Source organism: Mugil cephalus, chromosome 17 (genome assembly GCF_022458985.1).
Source record: "Mugil cephalus isolate CIBA_MC_2020 chromosome 17, CIBA_Mcephalus_1.1, whole genome shotgun sequence".
In the NCBI taxonomy this organism is placed as follows: domain Eukaryota; kingdom Metazoa; phylum Chordata; class Actinopteri; order Mugiliformes; family Mugilidae; genus Mugil; species Mugil cephalus.
The window spans coordinates 19,141,693-19,153,967 of NC_061786.1; the positions used below are offsets into that span (position 1 = coordinate 19,141,693).

General features: G+C 41.7%; 1 protein-coding gene across 11 annotated transcripts in view; it reads left to right on the plus strand.

Moving 5' to 3' along the window:
• Nucleotides 1-12,275, plus strand: part of pacs2 (phosphofurin acidic cluster sorting protein 2) — a 69,648-nt gene that overhangs the window by 34,820 nt on the left and 22,553 nt on the right. The gene's annotated exons all lie outside the window — the stretch shown is intronic.

Here is a 12,275-nt window from a genome sequence, read left to right on the forward strand (position 1 = left end):
TGTTTTAAATAAGGGGAAAACCCTATGAAGACAGACGCCTCTATTGCACATAATCACACATTTGCATGAACAATATTTCTATAACCTGGTTGAAGTCGTTCTGATTCAGTGTCCTGTGATGTCTGCCAACATGATGTTGTTAGTGGGGGCCTTGGGTCCTATGGGTTGAGGGGAGGAGCCTCCATGGATCATCCCATAGTTTGGGATCTAGTGAATTTGGAGGCCAGGTCAACACCTCGTGCCGTTTTTCTTGTTGTTGTTGTTTTTTTGAGTTTTTCCTAAAGCGTTTTTGTGTGTTGCTATGGGGCGGAGGGGGGGGGGCATGGTCTGGTCTAACTGGGTGGTACATGTCTAAATAACATCTTCATGAATACCAGGTCCAAACATTTCCAAACAGAACATTTTTATTGTCACAAGATGGTTGATGTTATTTACTTCCCCTGTCAGTGTGGTCATAATGTTGCGGCTGATTGGTGTGAGAGGAGAATCATTTGGACTTTAATGACGGCACCGAATGAGTGAACGGTCGGATCAGCTGGTTACATGGTTAGCAGCTGCTAATCTACTGATCATCAAAGGTTTACAACACACGCATGAATCTGATTTAAAGTTCCGTCCGGTCGAGTCGGTCACACGAGGCATTTTTATTCTGACTATAATCAGAGAAAAAAAAACAAAAACAGACGTTTAGTGTTTGAAAACCAGCAGGCTATCGAATTAACATTAAAAATCTGCAAAGCCAACTCTGTTGTTGCTACGCTCTCTGTAACATATTAACACAACTCGCTGCACTTTGAGAGACATCACAACATGTAATGTAAAACAGTGTCCGGACTGCAGGGGGTAAAAACCCTTCCTGTCTGTGGTTAATATCCACCAAAAGAGTTTTCATCTGGTTTACAAACATTAACCCCCTGCTGTTCAAACAGGAGCGACGCTTACCTTGTGCAACCACCGCTGTTATCCATTGTCGTCCATGATAATAGCTCACGCAGTGGTGTTATAGTTCGGATGCCCTCAGTGTGGCTATTAAACTCACATTGTCTGAGCTCATTAACACCTGCAGATTGATACTCTGATGCTGGATAATCTCTCTTAAGAAACCTCTAGGGCTTGTAATTCTCAACCAGGCCTAGAAAGTCCACAGTGAGTCAGCTGTGGCCTGGTGGACTGAAAAGGGGGTCAAACCGTTTAACCAGCGGCATCTGATAAATGTTTGACGTACACAGACAAAAGTAACACGCGCAGCTGAAAGCGCTACATTTGAGGCAAAAAAATTCCTTAATAAATTGTTAAATCATTTAATATGAGCTGAAATAAATTATTAAACGGTTGTAATGGTTCAGGGAAAAGCATGAAAAGGGAGGAAGCTAAAGTTATGGATAAATTATTAAAAGTAAATTGCTTTAATTAAAGGAAAAGAAGATGCGTGTCGTGGATTCATGGCTGAATAAACAGCAGCACAGAACAGACTCGCCTGATACGACCAGTCGGGAATTACAGCTCAAGGGTAGAATCACTAGCAAGCACAATAATCCACTTTGTCTTTAATGAGCAGGCCAACAAACTGCCCTCTCCTGAGATAAACCTCCGTGCAGCATCCAAGGAGTCTCCATCCGTCAACCTTGGGCAACGGCGCCGTTTGCTTGGTCAGCTTTTCCAAATGGAGCAGGTGCTGTGTGGAGTCAGTGCCACGGTGTGTGTCCGGGTCACAGCGAGGCCCATTTTTCTTTTTCTTTCATCTTTTGAGAAAGAACACATGAAAAAAAAATACTAAACTAATTTGAGCCGTAGGTAGAATTAATGTCAATGCGCTGCTGATGCAACAATAACAAGAGAGAAAATTGAGTGATTATCAGATAAAGGACGACATAAAGTAGAGGAGTGAAATGTATTACTGCGCCGCCCTCGTGGAAATGTCAGAACAGAAAGAGTCCATCAATATGACGCTCATCAAATCGTTTCTTAATGCCCTCCCGCCTATAAAGAGACTCGCGCGTTTTCTCGTACAGTCTGCACTGTACTTTATCCACAACTGTATGTCGCCTGTTAACCTACATCAGACGACGAGGAGGAGAAAATCATTTCCATGGCAACCCTGAAAATCCATGCAGCGTATGAGCAGCAAACCAAATGTGATCTGAATTTAAAAGGATTATTAGAGGCCATCCAAACATTTATTGTTTGAGAGGCTTCTTATGCTGCAATAAATCTGTCTGTCTCACACCGGCGTTTCCCATCGGCCTTGCTTTCATCCATGTGTGGTTACAGCATGTACGGCATCTGTCCATTTACTGCCAGTCTTATGTTTCAAATATTAAAGTGGGGGGGAGGCTAGGTAATCAGATCTGGCTACTCCTCTCGGTTTGAGCTTGACTCAGCCCGTCCTGATCGGTCAAGTGTGTAGATCCCCGGACACAGTGGAACAAGAATTAAAGTTCAAACAGCCGTGTTTTTTGGCCTCACGTGACAGTGACGTGTAGATGTGGCAGTATTATTTAGGTTTGTCTGTAGCTAAAGCCGGGAGGTGATTAGCCACGCCAACTTTGTACACCAGAGGATATACATTCCCGCCTATAGAGCGGCTAATGAACGTGCTATATTTCATTTTTTTATTTATTTATTTTTTCTGCACACAAACAGAATGAGGTTGTCGGCCTTAGCAAGACGTTTGTTTAGCATTTCAACTTGTTAGATCGGAAATTACTATATAAAACTGCTAGTATTTAGCATGTGGCATTGATGCATATAGTAAGCATTTAGTTTGCATTTAGCATGTTACTGTATTAATGCTAACATACAGTACATACAGAGTTATGCATGTATCCCATAAGTATATCATATTAGCATTTGCATTTGTAGCATATTAATGTGATACAGTGCAATAAGTTTGCTTTATGTATCATGTATCACAGTAGCATTTTAGCACGCTAATGTAAACACAGAGTAACATGTTAGGTTTAGTAGCGTATCATGTTAAATTTCCCTTTCTACAATGCTAATGAGTACAGGTTAACACATTTGCATTTAGCATGTCCGGGCATCATGTTAGCATTAGCATTGTAGCTTACATTTTCAACATGATAAAGAGTAAGTCTGAATTTAGCATCCTAGTGTGTCATGTTGACGTTTGCATGCTACGATTAGCATGTCAGTGCATCGTCACCATCGTCACCTGTCAGTGTATCACCGTGCTACAGTGCCAATGTTTACATGATGCCATCACGTAAACATTAGCACTGTAGCACGGTAATGCCGACATGGAACAGATTGAGAAGTGTTAACATTAGCATTGTAGCATGATATTTTAAACATGATACAGAGACACATGTTTGAGTTTAGCATCTTATTGTATCATGTTAATATTAGCGTTGTAGCATGCTAAGATTGAAAATTGCACAGTTTTGACGTAATCAATCCCTGGCTGTTAAAGGCATGTGGATGTATTTTTTTCACATTTATGAGTTGTTGTTTTTCTGAGAGCGGGGCAGTAAATGCAACATCACATAAAAACTGAAGTTGGCTGTGAGACAGTTAAAGTTTGGCAGCATTTGCCCGGTAACTGCTAATGGTATGCTAATGGTGCTTTAGACGGACTAATCAAGAAGTGCCATTTTATTCTGCAGAGGCAAGCCATTACATTTGGCTCACAGCTGTGGGCAAAATGTTCATTTTATTGGTTAGGAAACAATCCCACATAGGGATCAAAACCATACTAACACACTGTGTGAAGCCTGGGAAAGAGAACTGAGCGTTGACATGTGTGGTTTCCTTTTTCCACAGTCACCAAATCTGCCAAATCCTAAATAATTGACTTTGGTCATGAGAAGTTTTTCGTTAATGCTAACCAAGATAACAAATCAAGATCCGATTCAGGACTGAATAATAAACAGTGGGCTTGTAGTAAAAAAGTGGCACGGTATAATTTAGCGCAGACTGCTCATCTAGACTGAGGATTTTACACAAGATGTAAGAGTCAGGGGAGTTGAGAGGGCTGTGTTTTCTCGCACTCTGAAATTATTCTTTTCTTTTTTCTTTTTTTTTCAAGCCCTAAAGTGCTGTTGAGCACTGCAAGCTTGGCCTAAATCCATTTTCAATTCAGCACATTGAGAAATTGGATTTTCTGTCAGAGATTGAAAGTTAGAGAAAGCCTGGCGTGTCCTGGATCGTATGGTGTGATTGAATTCTTTGTTATTTAGCTGTGAATTGCTGTCGCTTCCTATACGATTCCTATACGGGAGCAACTGTGAGTGAATGCCCGTCAAGCCTGTGAGAGTACAGATGAAATCTTTTGATCTGCCTGCGAGCTTGACTGCGACATGTAATCAAAAAGAATACAGGGATGTAAATCCTCCAGTTTATCCTGTGCCCTATGCAAAGACTTGGTCTGTACACGAGCTACATGCAGCACCAGTGCTACTGGATAAAAGCATCAGTCGGTACAAAGTTGTTTTCCTTGCATCCCTGAATGTATTGATCATTTCTGTCTCAAAGGACTCAAAGATTGGCTCTTTCACTCCAATTGCACCACGAGGCTTCAGCTACATCCACTTATTAAGAGAGTCGCTCATCGTCCATGTCTTTGTAGCTGACAGTTGGTTGCTAATGGACACTTGAGGCTCTGGTCCTTTTGTACATTTCACGCCCCAAATGATTTTGGGTGAAACAAGCAGACTATAAAAGTATTGCTAATGTATAAATGGAAGTCGTTCTTCCTTCTGCTCTCTGTTTGAAAATAAGTGGGCTCACTGGTGCTCCAAGCCCCACTATTGGCTTGGTTGAAATGTGGTGAAATGTGGACGACGCATCCCCACTTCCTTGCATCGGCCAAACTGTCGCTGTTTTCTCAAGGATGCGGCCTTTGGACTTCCGATCAGTACGGTCTGAAAGCGGAGCCATGATATCGATGTACTGGCCACAGTTCCTCCAGACTCACTCGTGTGTTTGTTTATTTAATACTGCACTCTGCTCTACCTTCATATTGTACTTATTTATGTAATCATATTTTCCAGCTCCCACAGGCCTTTGTCACACAGAGTGGTTGGAATGGCAAGTAGTTGTCTTCACATCCTGTTTCTATAGCATCAAATAACTAAATAGAACAACATTTGCCAGAAAAAATGGACACTTGAGTATCCACCAGTGTTATATTAACTACCTAAAATGATAGAAATCATTCTTGAAAAAAATAATAATTTGAAGTGTACTTTCATGTTTTAATTTGGCCCAAATCCCATCTGCTAACATGGAGAAGGTGGAGCTTTTAAACTTATACTGCAGCCGGTCACCAGGGGGCGCTCAACTTGCTTTGGCTTCACTTTTGAGGAGCCATTCCGCCGTCTATCTTGATACAGTCTATGGTAGGAACCAAAACGGTTTTTTTGTCTGGTTCTGAACTCAACCATCGCAAGATTAATTCCACATGTTCCCACTTCACATATCCAGAAGATTTTTTTCATCTATATTTGCCACAAATCTCAGTATCTCACTAAAACTCACAGTCTCTTGTTTCCACATCACTGCTAGTTTCTTCTAGTGTGTACTCCCCTTTACGTCAGAACAGCCATTGTCTACCAGAACCAAAGGAAGCTCTGAGATGGCTCCACTGATGATATCTGATACGCTCTTACCTCAATTCATACATTACACTCTTCCTTCTATTTTAAGTGCCTCTGTGTGTGGGTGAGGTCAGGGGCAGAGGAGCAGGAAGTGGAAGTGTAAAGTATGGAAATCTCATTACTGATGCAGCCCGGTGCAGCACAGCTCCCAGTGTCCAGTTGCTCGACCCTTGCTATTATCAGAAAGATCAAACCAGGAATTGAAACTGAACCTCGGATGCACAGCCGACAGTTTCCGTCGTTTTCTGCCACGCTGTGTGGATTCGGTTTAAGGGTGCCGTTTTTTTTTAATCCACTTAATGCAGTCAGTTATGAAAAACGTATTGATTTTATTAAGGTAATACAGCTGCTTAAATCTGGATGTCTAAGCAGTTACAGACTGTATTTGTCATTAAAATGCAAGCGTGGCGCCTTCAGTGAACAAGCTGCCGTGTACAACAATGATAAAAATGTGCCTAATACTGCTGAGCTTCATTTTTGCTCCACTAAATTACAATTGTAATGAAGAAACTTCAGCTTTTCTTGTGTTTATTGACTCAGTGTTATAAAGGTGGTTGCTCAGCTTGGATCAGGCTGGATTTTTTTCCAATGTCTGTCCCAAAAACAAGCTGAAACAAAAGCAAATGGACTTAAAGACCTGCTTCAAAAAGTCCAGTTACCTGTGTTTACATTATCTTTTTGGATTTAATAATAATCATTAATAAGAGTATGTGAGGGTGCGCATATTTGGAGACAGATATGACGGAGTTTGGTAGTGGAGCGCCTTGAAGGTAACTAGCAGGATCTTGTATTTAATGCTTTCTTTTATTGGAAGTCCGTGGAGTTGCTGAAGAACTGGGGTGATGTGGTCCATGAAGGGAGTCTGGGCGATGATAGACTCAATGCTGCAGCGTTTTGGACCAATTGAAGTTTGTGGAGACATTTGGAGGGTTAACCAAAAAACAGATTTGCAGTAGTCGATGCACGATGGACAAGATGGACGGTGGTGCTCTGTGCTGTGTTGACCCGCTAATTTACACCATGACGTTGATGTAGCTGCATATCACATTCTGATTTTGTCATTGGATGGCCTGTCAGACCATGTCATTGTAGAAGCTCCAGGGCTGCGAGCAGCTCAAAAACAGAGCAAATTTTTGGTCTGCTTCCGTAAGAGACTGATCTCTGAAGAGCAGTCGTGATATGGCACACATTTTTTATTGATCATGGCAGCGCTCGGGCAAGCTGCTCTGCACCCTTGAAGAGAAGGAGATTGGGCGCACTTAAATGTGTAATGATTGCCAGCAGTCACCAGGTCTACTGGTATGTGAACGCGAAGGCAAAATCCCGTGTCAACCTGGTATTTTCAATGTGAGGGCTACATATAAGGAGTATATGACTATTTTCTGATGGCTAACCGACTTGACAATAGGTCCAAGGAGTCTCATTGTTCTTGACAGCTCTCCCATGTGTCTCTTCATCACATATTTCAAGTACTGTTGGATGAAATTCACATTTCTGAGACAATGAACCCGTTGCCAACCCCCTCCCTTTTCATCTGGCACCATTGTGCAACTGACTTTCGTTTTGGTGCAAACCTCCATGTCCTCAAGTAAAGTTAGTTTGTTTGCTACTTTTGGTTTTGACCTGCACAGGGTTCAACTCAGCTGTGCTTTGTGTTAAAAGCAAACTTGTCAACATGTCAACAAATGTTAGCATGCTAAAGAAACTGTTTGTACGTGCATTTGCACAATTAGTTTGTGGGTTTATTTTAATAAAACTGTGCAAGGCCAGCTGCCGCGGGAGACTTTTATTAGTGCTGCAGTGGAATACAAGACGCACAAACTGAAAATGAGTCCTTTCTTATCTTAAGTAAAGCTTTGTCAATGGTGCTGTGAATGCAGGAGCAGTAGGAGTAAAGCTTGTGTCAGTCTTCATAGAGTTTTATGTTTGCAGCGAACGTCCTCAGAGTGTTTATCCCGACAGCTGACATCAGGTTCAGGGATCAAAAAAGGAGAGTTCAGCAGCAAATCTGACATGCTTTAACATGTTCCTGCAGTGTGCGGCGCTGATAAGGGTTGACAGCCGTTGTCAGGTTGCTCCTCTCCCGTGTGCTCGCATTCAGAATGGTGTTTGTGCGTCTATGCATCAGTGACCCCAAAATACATTCCTCAGTTTGTTGTTCCTGGCAGTTGAAGTGATTGCGGGTTGTACTATAACAGCGCCGCACTGAGCCTGCCGGTCCTCTCCACACGCCTTTGCCAGAGCATCTGTGCTGAGCTGGGACACCGGATCAGGATCTGGCAGGGCCGCGTGTTTTCGGCCAACCGGAGTCCCTCCGGGGAGGCGGGGGAATGGCCAGAATGAAAAGGGAATAGGTTTCTTTGCTGCAGCGCCAGAACAGCAGCCGTGTGCGAGTGTGTGTGACGGCGTGCACATGCATTAGCTAGTGGCAGCGAGAGTGCCCACATCTTTAGTGCAGAGTGAAAAAGGCAGCAGCTGAGTGTTTTTCTTTGTGTATCAAAGATGGAGCAGAGAGAGAGGTCGTCCGGGCCAAGCTCACTGGCGTTTCCATCTGGAAGTGCTCACTGGAAGTGGTCTTGGTTTTGTTATTAGGCGAGATTCAGGTGCCGCTAAAGCAGAAATTCTATACTCAGTGCCTCAACGTTTCATCTGCATTTGGTGGCATTAAAGAAAACCAACGTCAGGCTGGAGGCTCAGGTCAATTCATCCAAATTTACGCCACCAGCCTGGACCTCGCTTGTAAGCGAAGTTCGGCTAAAAGTTTACAGAGCTGCTTAGAAGGTAGAAAAGCAAGATAACATGTGTGATATTTAGGATTTAAAATATTACAAGATGGTTACGTCAGTACTTCATGTTGTAACAGCCAGTGGGAATAAGGACACAGGGACATAGAGCAAGAACATAGAATAGAATAGAATAGAATAGAATAGAATAGAATAGAATAGAATAGAATCTCAGCATATAACAAAATTGGAAAGAGCATCTCCACTCCAGTGCAAGACCAAGAACACGACCAGCTCTAGAATAGATAAATGAAGTAGAGTAAAAAATATCTACAAACATATCGAGTAATCGAAATATTGCACTTGGTTGAATAAATGCACAATGTGAATCAACAATACCAAGGTAGGTAAGTTACTGTCTTGGATTTGGAACCGGTGGGGGTTGCTCATGTGCATTTATCAAGCTCTCTAGGCTAACGTTAGCCAGCGTGCTATTGTTTTGACTGGTATTTAGAATAATGTTTTTGATCCTGGATGGATCCTACAACCACTCAAGTTTTTCTTTGCTCACTGCTCAAAGTTACAGTAAGTCATTCTTCTTTGTTTCTGGAAATGATTAGCGGTTGGGAACGAACTTACAGGTATTTACTTTCTTTGACTTTCAGCAGTTTCCCAATTCCCTTGTGAGGTCACCTGGTCTGGTGCATTTAATGCTTCCTTATCTGCTATCAGTGACCTAAATAATTTCCTGTAGTGTGTGCAGGTTTGATAAGAATATTTGTCAAGTTTCTCTGTAAGCGTGTGATGCAGCCTGATTTAGAACTCGAGCAGAACTTAAACATAGTCTGAGAAGAGTTAAAGCTGCTGTTTTCTAGACAAATTGGCTTGACGTCATTTACGCTGAACGTTTCCAGATATTCTCACACACATGCTGTCACTTCCTTTAGGCAGATTCACTTCCTGTGTTCAGAAGAGGGAAAATCTCACCTCAAATGCCAAAAATTCAAACGTGACTTTCAGCTAAGCGGCCTGTGTGTCAGAAATCACTCGGCTTCCTACGCAAACCAACGTCCAGCCACCTAGCATAACTGAAATAGATGGTGTTGTGGGCTTGGGACCAATGGAAACCGAGCAGCATGCAAAACAGGACTACAAGAATGCTGCCTATTGTCTGTGTGTGAGCAGGCTGGAGACAATGCAAGCCTTCATTTTGGCTTGTGTCCATTGTGCCTGGGATTTCTTCGGTTTGTGTCTTGGGCCTGAAGAAGAGAAAGGTCTTCATTCAGGCTGCCGGGCCTTCTTCAAACCTACCATTGTCATCGACTCTCCTCTCTCCGTCCCAGTGTTTTCTTTTCTCTCAGGACTGATAGAATTATGTCACTCAGCAAACTGAAAGCCCTTGACTCATAGTGCTGCTGTTTTCTTTTGTTTGTGGTCTCACCTATCCATTTCCTGTTCTCAAAATAGGATAATCGGAGAGGAGTCGGATTACATGCAAGGTCAACTCCTCAGTCTTTACACTAAATGACAGTGGATATGGTTATTGGTGTATTAATGTCGACTCCCTGGGCTTTCGCTCGGCGTGTTTCCCTCACCTCAGTCTCTCATGGCGCGTTTTTGACCCACATCTTTTTACCTCGTATGACAATAAACCTTGTTGAATGGCCACTAATGCTCCAGGACGACATTCAGTGCCGCGGAATAATTTAGGAGTGATGTCATTCGAACCAGAAGCACCGTTTTTCAATGTGCAGAAAGGAAAGCCAGATGATAAATGGTCGGCCTCCAGACTGAGCCTGTTCTGAGCAGCTCTTCTGGATGATTCAGTCAAAGGGAACCAAAGGCCTGAAAAGAAAAGCTCCTTTAAAAAAAAAAAACTTTTCAATCTTGTGGGGAAGTGTCTCAAAAAATCGTGACAGGCTTGTTAAAGCACCGAATCCACACACACACACACACCACCCTAACAATGCCGCCCCGCCACCACCCTGCTTCAGTGAGGGAACCAGCCAGCTCAAACTCAAGAGGATTTAGCTCAGCCTGCTATGACAACCTCGGCTCACGTTAAGTTAGACTAACAAGAGTATGCGGAAACTGAGAACTTTATCCGGTATGTCCCCCCTCACTGACCAGTTTTTAGGATCCCGCCGAGGAGAACGTTGCAGCATGAAAGTCATGAACTTTGTTAAAGTTAGAGCCGGAACAGCACTTTATTTCTGCAACTTTTACCTCATAGCAACTACTATATACAAAATAATATACATAGAATTAAATAATTTACATTTCTACAATACTTTTTTTGCACTATATGTCACAAATGCACCAAAATCTGGCACAATATTGACCAAATATGCATCCTCAATGGTATTTAAAACTGTCAAACAATCCAATGAAATGCTTTCTTGACCAGTTGTGAGACCAGTGTGTGACTGAATTCTCAGCCCATGTCTGTTGGAATTGTGAGCGTTAAACTCTTAAAATTCACTTAAAATTAAATTCAGCATTTCAGTTTTTGCACCATATGTCACAAATACACCAGCATCTGGCACAGCACTGATCAAATAGTAATTTTTAGGTATTGTCAATGGTATTTTAGAGTTTGAAATTATTTAAAAATGTCAACCACTCAATGACTCAGTGACTACTATATGCAAAAAACTAAATACATTTCTACTGTATATCTCCCGACATTAACTTTTATTCAGGTTTCTTTTCATGCCTTTATACATTTCTGCAATTATACATTTCTCTATGCATGGATACATTTAACTGAATAATATTAAATGTAAACACAAGTAAAACTCCTTCAAGACCTCTTTGTTACAAGAGCTGTGCATAAGATCACATAAAAATGGCAGCGATAGCGTTTTTAGCCTGTCGTGACTCTTGTGTGAGTCCTTCTGAATGTGTTATCAGGTTGCAGATATAGATAGATATAGATATATATGTATATACAGTAGATAGATATACAGATACAGATATAAGGATTTCGATTCATCAGGTTTGATAGCGTCACTGCTCAAACTTTGCTCATTTGCTAATAGAAACTGGAATAAAAGATGGCCGCCACTCCACCTGACACATGAGCCATGTTAGCTTATACGTTTTTCTTTCTTTTATTTTCTTCTTTATTGCCTCAGTATTCCCAAAAAAATAAATAAAATACCTAACTGGCAGTAAGCTTGAGTGACTGCACCATATACAAATTTCTAACAGCTGTGACAAGTACAACTGACAAACTAATGGACAAATGTTAGCATGCGGTTTTACATGCAGTTAGCTCGCTACGAAGGTTACGTTTCACGTGTTTCAACAAATATTTTGCAGGAAACGTTTTCAATTCCTAAAAGAGCAATTAAAACCAGTTTAAAAGTCACTTCAAGAGCGACAACACAATTAGCTAAGTTAGCTTAGCATGGCGACAGAAGGGAAGGGGTAAACTGCTTATGATTTTTTTGGTTGTTAACATTCATGTTTGATATTTTACAGTTAAAAAATAAACTGTTCAGTCTCTGTGCATGTAGATAGACTATTAACAAGCCAGCATACTTTTTTAAGTACACTACAGTTTGTTATCTATCACTTGTTGGCTGATGTATTCAGTTCCTCTGTCATCCAGGTCACGCTGTATCTAAAAATAAAGCTAAAGCAAAAGTAACTGCACTTGTTTCCCTTTTCTTGAGGATGTTTCATGACTCATCCAAGTGGCTTCTCCAGTTCTAAATAATGAAGCTAGTGGGACTTTAACAAGGACAGACAGAGCGATGGTTTCAGAGAGGAGCAGCGCCCTCATTCACACCTCCAGCCTGGAGTTAATGCATCATTAGAGAACTCATAATTGTGGGAAGAAAAAACAGGACACCACCTGGTTGATCTGAAATTATTCTAATTGCATGTGAGCACCTGGGCATTAACAGACCCCGGCCATGTGAATTTT